The sequence below is a fragment of the Hyaena hyaena genome, unplaced genomic scaffold, assembly GCF_003009895.1.
Source record: "Hyaena hyaena isolate Hyena2069 unplaced genomic scaffold, ASM300989v1 scaffold_1036, whole genome shotgun sequence".
Taxonomy (NCBI): domain Eukaryota; kingdom Metazoa; phylum Chordata; class Mammalia; order Carnivora; family Hyaenidae; genus Hyaena; species Hyaena hyaena.
Genome location: NW_024081666.1, coordinates 36,306 through 49,974, shown reverse-complemented (window position 1 = coordinate 49,974; position 13,669 = coordinate 36,306).

The window sequence follows — 13,669 nt, the reverse complement described above, 5'->3', positions numbered from 1 at the left end:
CATTTCTGTTATTTTCCCCTTTTCTGGTATGCAGTGTCTTATTAATGCATATATAATTCAGTAACATTTCAGGCTGTTGAACTTTAGAACACAGCAGAGATGTGCAATTATACTTGGGTAATTCGCTTTGAGAAATTGCTGGCATGTACTATAATTCTATCATTTAAACCTTCTCCTTTAATTTTATCTGTTGATAATTTCAATTATTTTATATTGCCAATAAGTCACTGATGACTATACCAGTGAGATTTTGTTATAGATGTTAGTCAGAGAAGCAAATTAGCTTAAATTATGTACTGTGCAAAGCCAGCAAATTTTTTAACACTTGAGAGCTGGCATTTAATATTAACTTTATACATGGATTGTTTGGGTGTACTATTCTTGGAAGATAATTTGTGTCAGGTGCCTGTCCTCAATTTGGAGCACACAAACTTGTACATTCCTGAAAAACAGTTTCAAGCTCCCTTTCTTACTTGCTGGCTCACTGGTTTTATTTTGTTTTGCAGGATAAAGGCATTTCTTATACACATATCACTGTGGTCAAATGTTTTGTAAGTTCTTTTGAGTGTGTGTGTCTGATATCTGATCAGTATTTATGAAGCCAACATAGTGCCTTTCCCATAATTTCCTACTGTTTCACTTTGTGCAGAGAGCACCCTATATTCAGTTCCACACTGTCCATCTTTGCAACATTTTCTTCACAATCTTCCCAGTGTGGCATTATAGATTCCAATTCTTATAGGATTCAGCACATAGCCTTAGAAAAGTTTAGTAAACTATTCTTTATACCTTTTGAAAATGCTGTCTCTTTGTTTTATAAAATTACACCATAATATATTGCCTTCTTTTGAACAGTATAACATAGGAATTTACAGTATCTTTAAGTAACATTATTCGTGATACTTATTAGTGGATTATGTATTATAAAGTAAATCGTTTGTGAGGGCTCCTGAGTGGCTCAGTCAGTTGAGCATCTGACTTCAGCTCACGTCATAATCTCGCAGTTCATGAGTTCGACCCTCACATCCAGCTCTGTGCTGGCAGCTTAAAGCCTGGAGCCTGCTTTGAATTCTGTGACACCCTCTCTCTCTGCTTCTCCCCCGCTCACACTTTGTCTCTCTCTTTAAAAAAATAAATAAAACTTTAAAAAATTGTTTGTGGCCATGAGCTATATTTTGTATTTCATTTAAACCACATGGTACATCCCATAAGGCTAAGTAATTTGGCAAGTCAATCTACCAACCCTATTTTCTTGATATTTATTTAACTTATTTATTGCCTATCTACTATGTTCCAGACATTGTACTGGGTGTTAGATACATTTGTTTCTATTACCATGAACCTTATTTAGGCTCTTAGTAGCTAGTAGCAAGCAGCACTTTATTAACTTGATGACTTATGGAAGAGTATATTTAAAAACTTTATGCCTTGGAGCGGCTGGGTGGCTCTAGCTGGTAAAGTGTGTGACTCTTGATTTTGGCTCATGATCCTGAAATTGAGCCCCTTGTTGGGCTGTGCCACTGAGTGTAGAGACTGCTTCAGATTTTCTCCCTTCCTGGAGAGACTGGGTGGCTCAGTCAGTTAAGCATCATCTTGATTTGGGCTCATATTACGATCTCATAGTGAGTTCGAGCCCCATATTGGGCTCTGTGCTGACAGTGTAGAAACTGCTTGGAGTTCTCTCTCCCTCTTTGTGCCTCTCCCCTGTTCTCCGACACTTACTCTCTCCCTCCCTCGCAAAAATAAGTATATAAACATTAAAAAAATAATCTTTACTCCCTTTCTATCTGCCCCTCCCCAACTTGTGTGCACATGCACTCTCAAGTTTTATGCCTAATGAAGTCTATGCTTAATAAAAAATTTATGCTGAGTTGCTTTCACTTTAGAGTTTTTATACTTTGTCATCAATAAAAAATGAGATCATTAAACATTTGAGAATGTTGGAATATATGGAACTTTGACACGTCACCAAATGAAATGTCATAATCTCTAAAATGAGGGAGCCTTTTATGAAGTAGCACTCAACTGACAGGCTGGCTGTCTTCATCCAAAAGCCAGGTGAAATCTAAAAAGATCTCTCCCTGGCATGCAGAAAAAGGCAAAGTTCTGAAAGCAGAAAGAAGTAGCACACAAGGAATCCAATTGTGATGAAAACTGCAGATACCTAGGGTTGCATTGGGTGAGAGAATTCTCTTAAAATCTTTGAAAATACAAAAAAAAACTTTGAAAATATGAATAGATGTAACTGGAGGCAAAAAAAATAAATTGATAAAGAGAAGCAATATGGACAGCAAAACTAAAAATACAGATATATATATAGATACACATTCTATGTCAGATTTTAGGTGACTGCAATGTTTAATTTTATGTGTCAATTTGGCTAGGCCACATTTTCCAGTTATTTGGTTAAACATCAGTTCAGATGTTTCTATGAAGGCATTTTTTTAGATGACATTAACATTAAGATTAGTAACTTTTTAAAGTTTATTTATTGGGGGGGGTAAAGGAGGGACACAGAAAGAGGGAGAGAGAGAATCCCCGGCAGCCTCCCCACTGTCAGTGCAGAGCCTGACATGGGGCTCAAACTCGGGAACTGTGAGATCATGACCTGAGCTGAAATCAAGAGTCAGAAGCTTAACTGACTGAACCACCCAGGCTCCACAAGATTAGTAACTTTGATTAAAGCACATTACCATTCATAATGTAGATGGGCATCATCTAACCAGTTAAAGACCTGAAGAGAAAGCAAACTGAGGCTCCCCAAGGAAGAGGAAATTCTATCTCCAGACTGTCTTCAGACTCAAGCTGCAACATAAACTTCTCCAGCCGGAAGTTGTACCCTGGAGATTTTGGATTTGCCCGCTTCTGCAATCACATGAGCCAATTCCTTAAATAAATTTCTCCTCTCTTCTTGATATATGTATCTATATTTATATCTATATACACATGTATCTATATGCTTATCTCTAATTATATACCTATCTATATATTTACAATCTCTATATATTTGCCTATATTTCTATGGATAGAGCTAGATCTGTAGCTAGATAGAGACATAGATGGGATGAGTTAGAAAGAGGCAGTAATGCCCTCAGGTTGCTCTTCAGGGGAAAGACTTGAATTGGCAGCAATAGTCTCCTAGGGCAAAGTTTTGATACTTTAAAGCTGCCAGGAGGAACAACTGGACTGAGGATGTGCAACGGGGCATGCGTTCAGGTTGCTATGGCCTTGGACCATTGTAGATACCGATCCCGGGACCCACGCTTTTGTGCTAGAAGCAGGCAAACCCGCCCCGGGACCTTTGGGGGTACTTAGAAGGTTACAGATTTGCAACCCACCCAAGCACGCGTCACTCCCCGGTTCTGGTCTTTTGTTTTTTATGCTTATTTGTGTGGTGTGTGTGTGTGTGTGTGTGTGTGTGTGTGTGAGAGAGAGAGAGAGAGAGAGAGAGAACGAACAAGGGAGGGGCAGAGGTGGGGGTGGGAGCAGAAGATCCGAAGCGAGCTCTGTGCGAACAGCAGAGAAAGCATGAAGGGGGGATCAAACTAACTGTGAGCTCATTACCTAAGCCAGAGTCAGACGTCTAAGGCTGAACCACCCAGGCGCCCGCCCCCCTTCTGGTTTTGAGTCGGCCCTCCCCCGCGTAGTCTGCAGAAACCCGTTCCCCCATACCTGGGCAAGCCCCCGGCGAAGCACGCTGGCGTGGTGCCTCCGCTTGCGGTGTTTTCGGACAACCATGAGAACTGGGGTTTGCCCAACAGGCGGTAGGACCCAGAAGTCTGGCTCCTCAGGCCATCCTGCATCCGGGTCCTCCAGGAGTTTCTCACCCCTGCCGCGGAGAACCCTGGAGATCCCGTGAGATCCCGAGCCCCGTGATATCCCAAGATCCCGCGAGATTGGGCTGCGTTGGGCAAGAGGGGCTGCGTCCGCGGTGCCTCGCGCCTGATTCCGCGGCCTCTGAGGCTGAGCACACCTTGAAGCGGGTTCTTCGCATGCCTGCTCGTTGGCAGCTTTGAGTGTTCCGTTTGAAGTCTGAAACTGGCCCCGTAGAGGGAGGACAGGGAGACTCTGAAGAAAGAGGCAGAGCACCCCATATCGGTAGGAGGCAGCTGAATAAGTAACACGTTAAATAACAAAACTTTAACTGAGTAAATGTAAAGATCTCATTGGCTTTGTTAAATGATTCGTGAATTGGTAAGGAACCTGTCTGTGAAATCCAGGGGACACGTTGAGGAGTTAACTAGAAGTAAGATTTTGTAGAAGGAGGGGTGGGGCAAGAAAGTTGTTTACAAAAGGAAAGGATTGTTTCCTGCTACTTGGCTTTCCCTTAGGGATAAAAGCAGATTATGAAGTAATATGCATATACGACATAATCTGCATAAGATTTTGCAGATTACCTCATCTTTATTTGGGGACTGAGGAGGACCCAAGTGGCAGAATCATTGGCACAGACTGAAAAATGCCGAACTAACCTCTTAAAACTACGTTTCTGGGGCGACGTTGAAACTGTGATTAGATGAGGTATCAAGCCCCAGTTTGGGAACTTGGTCCAAGTGACATCATTTTTGGGCCTGTGTTTTTTGTTTTTGTTTTTAAACAAAGGGAGCTTTCAAATGAGGTGAGTGTTGGTGGCTGCAAAATGAGTAAATCTCCACCCACACGCTGGAATCCAGAGTTTATATAGAAGACTTAATGGGGTTCAAAGGGTCTCAGTATAACATCACTATCTCAAGGCTGCAGCCTTAAAGTGGCTTAAAGTGGGCCCAAGGGTGGGAATGGGGGGTAAGGAGCCCCTCAGATTCTCTGGCTCCAGGTTGCTGGTCAACTGGTAGTCAGGTCCTCTCAATGGCCTTTTGACCAGCTTGTAAAATCTTACACAGCCCATCTTAGACAATATGACTTCATCAGTCTGTAAGGGGTTTTATTAGCATGGAAGTGGCTCATTTGGTGGCTATTTGGCTGCATTGGAGGCAGATGCCACAGCAACAATAGAGACTCATGCAAGAGAAAATACAGATTAAGATAATGATCCCCCAAATTAGAAACAATTTTTTCCACCAAGAGTCCTATGATCTGAATTACCGATTTATTAAGTCCCCTAAGCTGGGTGTCAGACACTCCATGCATTCACTTGTGTCCTCATATGACTTAATAAAGATGACATGTTAGCAGAATGATCAGTTGTGAATACACAGTATTCTGTTTGGGTAATGGTGCACGTGCTTTTTTACGAGATAGTAGTAATTCCCCAAACCTATCCTATTGTGGAGGACAGTTTTTCTCATTAGAGACATTTCAGTGTTTAGTAAGGACAGGACTTACTAGCTATAATTTAAGGTGTGCTGGGTGAATTTACTATGGGCTTCTGTGTGTGCAGTAACCTCCGCAGGCCAGTGAAGGGAAATAAGGCAGTGACCAAATGATCGTACCAGTGGAAAACAAAATGTGCCCACTTGGCCTTGATAAAGAGCCTGGCAACTTTTCTTATAGTAGGGCAGATTCTATCCTATGCTCAGGGAAAACCCAGGGTGCAGCGGTCCAACCACCCAGGTTGAAGCCAGGGCTAAAGATTTGTGCCACACAATTACTGGGTCCCATTTGGAGCTACCCAATACATACATGGGCCATGCTACCAGTGAGCATCAAACCAGCTGCTGTCGTTTAATATGGCAGAATGACTGCACTGTTCCAGTGATATCTATCCCTTATCACTGGTACAGTTGGTTTGGTTCTGTTTAGATTCTTCTAGTCCCAAAATAGGGGTGTGTGAGTGCTCAAATGTCCGTAACCAGAGGTAAGCAACGTGAACCCATCCCAAATCTGAATGTAGCCACCCATGGCTCTGATGGTGATATTTTTAGGACCCTTCCAATTAGTTATTTGATTGGTTGCCTGTGTAGTTTGATTGATAGAAAAAAAAAATCATGTCTTCCCTTCTATAAAAGTTATGTCTGTGGCCTAATCCTTGGATATTAATGTTGCTGCAGCTTTAGGAACTTAACCTAGTTGTGCATTCCATGCATGTTGATGAGAGAAAGCAGGACTGTCAGGCATGAAGAGATAGACTGAGGATCAGATATGCCAGACTAGACCCCCTCTTTGAAAGGTGTATGTTCCGTTGCATCCATAGTGCATTATAACAGGTGTAACTTGCAGGAGGACTGAAACAGGATTCCACAGGAGATTGAGTAGTTCCTCCTCACTTAGGTGAACTGTAACTCACCCATTTTGGTGCATATCCCCTTGCAAATTCCAGTAGATAATGCCTTTCCCGGGTGATGGGACTTAGATGTTCTCAGCAACATAGTCCATTGATTAATAGTGAGAGAATAATGGCTGTTTTCCTCTCCTTTCATACCTCTATGGTGTTGCATGCCTTGGTAGGAGTTCCTGTATGGCATATGTGACAACATGCCCTACTTGTTTATCACTGGAAGATATTAAAGCTTGGGATAGTATTTTAGTCCACTTGGCCAACCAAGTAACATTTACTTGTTAGTAATGTAACCTGCATTAACATTCCATTTTTCCTTTCTACCAACATGCTTGTGGATTATAAGGGAAGTGGTACCTCCATTCAATGTCATGTTCTTTTGCAGCTTGCACATAATGACCTTTGAAATGTGATCCCTATTCAGTAAGGGTGAAGTCTATGAGTGTCTATTCAGTAAGGGTACCCATACGTGCTAGTCAGCTTTCCTAATTGCCTAATGGTGGCCGCCCAGCTTGCTTGGCAACAAGAAAGCTTGGGTTAGGCCATACCCAGTGTCCATACAGACCAAGGATATATAGAACTTTCACTCAGAGAGAGGGTGCCAATATAATCAATTTGCCAAAGACTCAGTGGTTGAGAACTGTGGTGGATGTTTCCAAACTCCTTTGACAGTTGCTTGGGTATTGTTTAGAATACACATGACATATCACTTCATTAACCAGGTCACTATATCTCAAAGTCAGTCTGGCATCCTTGGCAATATACCATCCCACCTAGGTACTACAGTAACAATTCTTTCTAAGCACGCAGTCAGTTCTATCTCCTGAATTGTTGGTTGCCTGGGCTTGTACCTGGGGTAGGTTATCAGCTCCCTGAGTCTCAATGGTGGCAGTACCTTATGAGCCAGAATAGGGAGAATAGCAAGGATGGCTTCAGGGTCTTGCTAGCGAACCCCAATATCCTTCTACATATTCTTGCTTATTCATGACCATCTACCCCTTGGCTTTCGTTGGTCCAAACCATAGGGTTAGTCCCTTTAGAACAGTCCAGTGTCATTGCCAAGGGTTTATGGCAGGGCTCCTTGATGATCAATAGCCAACTGCTGAGTTCAATACACTGGCTGCTGTGGTTTGTTCCTGTTTCCATCCAGGTGGTGTCAGTGTTGGGCTGAATAGTGATTGTGGTCCAGGTTGCTGGATTGCCTCAACTGGACCCATCTCAGTATCCAGGTACTATACTATCTCACTCTTTAGTTACTTCTCATTTTTAAATAGATATCACACCAATGCAACTCCATATATTATACAATGACAAAAATAATGACAATAATAGGACTATAAGCCTTGTTATTTATGGTTATGAAGACACAGATATTACATGTTTGTTTCCAATGTCAGCCATTAAAATACCAAAAATTGGAGATGTCATTAAATTCAATAAAGATTTAGATATAAATTACACATTTAGATATTAACAAGATTGTAACACTTTCTGTCTGAAGCCTAAACTCTTCCGTGTTCTCAATTTGATCTACTTTCTGCCTTCAAAAGAACTTGAGAAATAAGTGATAATGAATTTACTTTTATCCTTCATGAATACTTTAATGTGGGGTTGACTCATGAGCAGGAAGATATGCGTTCTACCCTATCATGAATCTCAATCAGTAAAATAGTCTGAGAATAAATAGCTTTCCCAGTGAAGCAAATTAATTTCTCCAGGACAGCAGGTAATTTAGTTAATCATCTTTTCTACCTTTGTACATAATACCCTGCTCTCCTGAAGCAGTTACATTTGCCTTGCGGGAGGAAATTGTTCAACTCTAGAAACCTTTACTCATTTGACTTACTTTGCACTTGTATCCTGGGTTATTTTGTTTCACAATTTCCCCATCCTAAAAAACGAATATTTATTCCAATATGTTTTCAGCCTTTCTAAATACTTTTGGCTCAAAACACCTTAGCAATTATCAGGATGAATCCATTATTGTACTACTATAAATATACAGATATTCACTTTATTTTCAAACTGAAGGAACTATATATTATACTTAGCTGTCAAATTTCCATTTCAGGAGACTCAATAGGGAAACCAGGAGATATCATTAATGTAATTTAAAGTAAAGACTAAAAACAAAAATTAGTGTGAAACACTTCCTGCCATTGATTTAACAGAAAAGACTCTTAAAGAGCAAATGAGCAGTAAAAAAATGTGGTAACAACAGGCATAAATTGTTCTTTGTTTTACTTAACCCAGCACTACGACCTACCAGTTTATGAAGAACCGTTACATACTCGACACCACAGTCTGATGTCATTGATTAAATAATATGGCTGTTAACACCTAAAGCAGTGGTAGCTTAAGCAACACTGTAATAAAAAGATTACTATGAGCACATTACATTAGGTAGGCAGTACAATAAAATTTTGTAAGGCTCTCTAAATATTGTAATTTGGAGGAAAACATAAATGATGGTCCATTAATTTCTATATATTTTCTGCTTTATGCAACAGGAATAAAACAAAAGTATCACATAAATAAGTACTTGTGGCAGTAATACATTGAAAGGTATATTGTGAAAAATTTTCATTTTTTCACTAAGAAGATTTTTTTTTAATTTTTTTAATGTTTTATTTATTGCTAGGAGAGAGAGAGAGAGACAGCGTGAGCAGGGGAGGGTCAGAGAGAGTGGGAGTCACAGACTGAAACAGGCTCCAGGCTCTGAGCTGGCAGTCAGCACAGAGCCCGACGCGGGGCCCGAACCCACGAACCGCGAGATCATGACCTAAGCGAAAGTCGGACACTTAACCAACTAAGCCACCCAGGCACCCCAAGAAGATTTTATTTTTAAACTCAGTGGTCTATGCACTTACATTGCTTAGTAATGTAGGGAAATAAAAGATAAATAAATAGAAAGAACTTACAAATAAAACGTGAAGTCTCTGTACAAATTACAATGCCTTTCAGATTGTGACATTTATTGTAAATGGCACTAAAACATGAAGAGTTTTGTTATAAAACTATTGTTTTATCTCCCAATTAAACAGGAGCATTCATCAGAGGTTTAAACAAAGTAGTTCACAGAAAAGATGTATTCCTGTCAGACCAGACAGGGGTTAAGGATTTCCCAACTCTACATCCATCTCTTAAAGGATTTCTACTCTCCAGCTTGCATTTCATTATCTACAAAATGGCAAGCAGTATGACCTATATTTTTATTAACATTGGAAGGGGATGAGCATGCTTTCATTCCTGGCTATAATCCCATAGTTATCTCCATGCTATCCTAAAATATAAATCTCTGAGTGACTTTATACTTCCCTCTGCCTTTTACATATTAAATCAAAGGCCACTTCTTCTTGCTTTGTTCCAAAGCATAGTTTTTATCTTGAGTTACCTCAAAAGCACAGTATGGAACAGGATGAGGGTATAGGCGGTATGTGTGGTAAGGGTGAATAGGAGTGACAGAAGGAAAAAGAGGCGGGAGAGGAGGGAGAGATCTGCAAGTGACTTCTCATGCCCCTTGTAAAGGACTGGATTCATCCAGAACAACGGAGAATCATAGATGCCTCCCAGAATTGTCTGTTCAAAGGAAGGTGGTCTAGTCCATTTATCACTGGGGTCCCTTCCTTTCAGTGTTCTTGTTGGGAGGGATGAGAGACATTAACTCATTTCCCAGCCGCCCTTGTCTGTGGTTAAAGCAGAAAAATGTATACTGTGCACTTGAATTGGAATCCTGAAAACAGGTTGTCCTAGAGGTGGCATACAGAAAAACGAAGGCTCTGTTACACATTTTTAGAAGTCTATAAATGAAGGTAGATGATAATAACATCATCATTATGCTGGTGCACCCTCCCCCACTCTTTATTAAAATATACCTCACACACAATTTATGTTATATAATGAAATCAGACTTTAAGTTGAAAGGATTCTTACCATCCACACTTAAAACAGCCCCTGGGTTTTGGTCTCTGCATGAGAAAAGAGAAAGAAGTGACTGAGAACAGTGGGAAATGTTAAACTTAGAGAAGTCTTCTGATATGAATAGAAACCTTAAGAAAAGGATTTAGGAATTTCTGGAATTTCTAAGAAAGGAGAGGACTTTTTTTTTTTTTTTTGGTAAAAGTACATGACAAACATTTCCTTTATTTTTAATTAATTATCCCTTTGACTTATGCAAATTCTCCAAAAACTGTTTAGTAAAAAAAAAAAAAAGCATATTATCATAATTTGAACAAACATATTGCAGACAATGGTGAGAAGTACATCTTTATTAAAAGTCTTCATATTTGATAATACAAGTCCACCAACTTTTTTCTCTTTCAAAACATCTTCTGTTCGTGGCCATTACATTTTCATATACAATTTATTCAGTTTATAATCAGTTTGTCATTCACACACACTGCTGTAATTAATTTAAGTGAGTAGTGTATTAAATCTATAGATCAATTTTGGGAAAATCAACATAAAGTTGACATACAACATAAAGTATGACATCAACATAAAGTAGGTTCCCCATTACAAGTATATGGAATATTTTATTTATTTAAATTTTTAAAGTTTTCTTTGAATATCATTGCATATGTTTCTGTGTGGAGATCTTGCATGTGCTTTGTTGGACGTAATGAGATATGTGTGATTTTTAGATTCACACAAGATTGATTGGAAAGTACAGAGAATTTCCTCATCCTCAGTACCCTCACACATGCACATATAATCTCAGCATCAATACCCCATAACACAATGGTACTTTTATTACAAATGATGAAACTACACTGATACATCATTAACACCCAATGCCTAGAGTTAACATCAGAGCTCACTCTTTGTGCTGCACATTGTCTAGGTTTTGACAAATGTATGATGGGCTATATCCATCATTATAGTATGATACAGAATGGTTTTGTTGCCCTAAACATTCTCTCTTCTCAGGGCTCCTGGGTGGCCCAGCTGATTAAGTGTCCAACTCTTAGTTTCAGCTCAGGTCAGGATCTCATGGTTTGTGAGTTTGAGCCCTGCATGGGACTCTGCGTGGACAGTACACAGCCAGGTTGGGATTTTGTCTCTTTCTGTCTCTCTGCCCTACCCCCACCCCACTCGCTTTCTCTGTCCCTCTCTCAAAATAAATAAATAAGCTTAATTTTTTTAAAAAAATCCTCTATTCTCCACCTATTCATTTCTTCCTCTCCACACACCCTGGCCACCACTATTCTTTTTACTGTCTCTGTGGGTTTGCCTTTTCCAGAATGTCATATAAGTAATTAGAATCATACAGTATGTGGCTTTTTCAGTTTGGTTTCTTTCACTCAGTAGTCAACACTGAAGATTCCTCCCTGTCTTTTTGTGACTTGACAGTACATTTCTTTTTTACTGCTGAAAAATATTCCATTGTCTGGATGTACCATAGCTTATCCATTCACTTACAGCTTGCTGATTCTAAGTTTTGGCAGTTATAAACAAAACTACTATAAACATCCAAGTTTGATTTACCTTTGAACACCAATTCAACTTGCAATAAAGTAAACTTAGCCAGACGTTATATGTTATCTACTTATGTATTGCTGAATTCAATTTAATTTTGCTTAAAATACTTGAACTTATAGTCATGCCAGTGATTTGGTATAAGTTTCCTTTCTTGAACAGTCTTTGCAAGGTTATGGACTAATAATATACTCACCTCATAGTTTCCTTTCTTGTACTATCTTTGTAAAGTTTAAATGCTATTGATATGCTAGCCACATGGAATATCTTGGAAATGTTCCCTTTTTTTCCCTATTCTCTGAAAGTCTCTATGAAATTGGCATTAATACTTCTTTAAAATATTTTAAGGATTCTCTAGTCAACCTTTTTTGGGAAGGTTATAGATTAAACCTTGACTAAAGTATTCCATGGATATAGAACTGTTATATTTCTAACTCTTATTGAATTAGTTTGAAAATCTATGTTTCTCAAGAAATTCACTTATTTCATTTAATTTTAAAAATTTGTCATAAAATTGTTGTCATCTGATATCTTAAGACCTAAGTGATAGAATTCACTTATTTTCATTATGATAAACTATAAATTGTAACTTCTATTTAGGTTTTGATTAATCCTTCTAGAGATAGGCCATTGTATTAACTTTTCAGAAAACCAGTTTTTAGTTTTGTTGAGTTACTCTTTTATATGACCAATTTCTAACTTGTTGCTTTTGTTGTCACTTTTATTATATCCTTTTTGGTGTAGGATATTAACTTTTAGCCTCTTTCTTTTTGTGTTAAGTTTATTTATTTATTTTGAGAGAGAGCAAGAGAGCTAGAGAAAGAGCACAGCAGGAGAGGGTCACAGGAGGAGAGGATAGGATACAGAGCAGCATCAGCTCAGAGCCTGATGTTGGGCTTGAACTCACGAACTGTGAGATCATGACCTGAGCCAAATTAAGAGTCCAATGCTTAACTAACTGAGCCACCCAGGCATCCCCCACCTTTCTTTATTTCTAATAAATGCATTTCCACTGTAAATTTTTCTGTAACAATTGCTTTTAGCACTTCCACAAAATTTTATGTCATATTTTCATTATATATCAAGTCAAATTATTCCCAAATTTATATTTAATCTTTAACTTACATTATAGTTATTTGCATATAAGTCTATTCCTTAACTTCTAAATATGTAGGTGTTTTAATTATATTATTATTAGGTTTGTGTTTAATTCTGTGCTGGGACACCACATTCTGAAAAAATTTATTATTTAAAATTTTTTAACACTTGATTTATGGCCTATTGTGGTTTAAATTTGGCCTGGATATATCCTATTTTGGTGAATACTCCCTATGAATTTGAAAATGAAATGTTCTGTTGTTGCTCATGTAATGCTTTATATATGAAAATAAAGTACAACTTGTCAATCGTGGTGTCAAATCCATTATTCACTTACTGATACTGTGGTCTGTTTTATAATTTACTGATGTTATTTTTAAAATCTACAATACAATTAAGGATTTGTTCTATTATGATCATCACATTTTGTGAAGACAGTAAATAGAATAGTTTTTAAAATGTAACAGATGATTTTTTGTCTCTAGTAGCATACCTTGCCTAACATTTTATTTTAGGCAATATTGGTATCACTATGCTAGCATTTGTGTGTGCGTGTGTGTATGTGCACATGTATATGTTAGCATGATAAATCTTTATATCATTCTTTTGCTTTAAGTGCTGTGTATCCTTATAAATAGATAGTTCATAAGCAGTGAATAGTTGTGGTATACTTGTAGTATAGTTACAGTATTCAGTTGTTGGGTGACCATTTGTTTTCTAATATTTCTAATTGGAAATATTTCTTTAATTGTCATTTAAGGGTACACATATTTTTGAGATTAAGTCTACTAACCATACTCTTTGTTTGCAATTTTTCACCTATTCTTTGTTCTTTCTCTTTACCTTCTTTAGATGAATCAAATGCTTATTATTATTCTA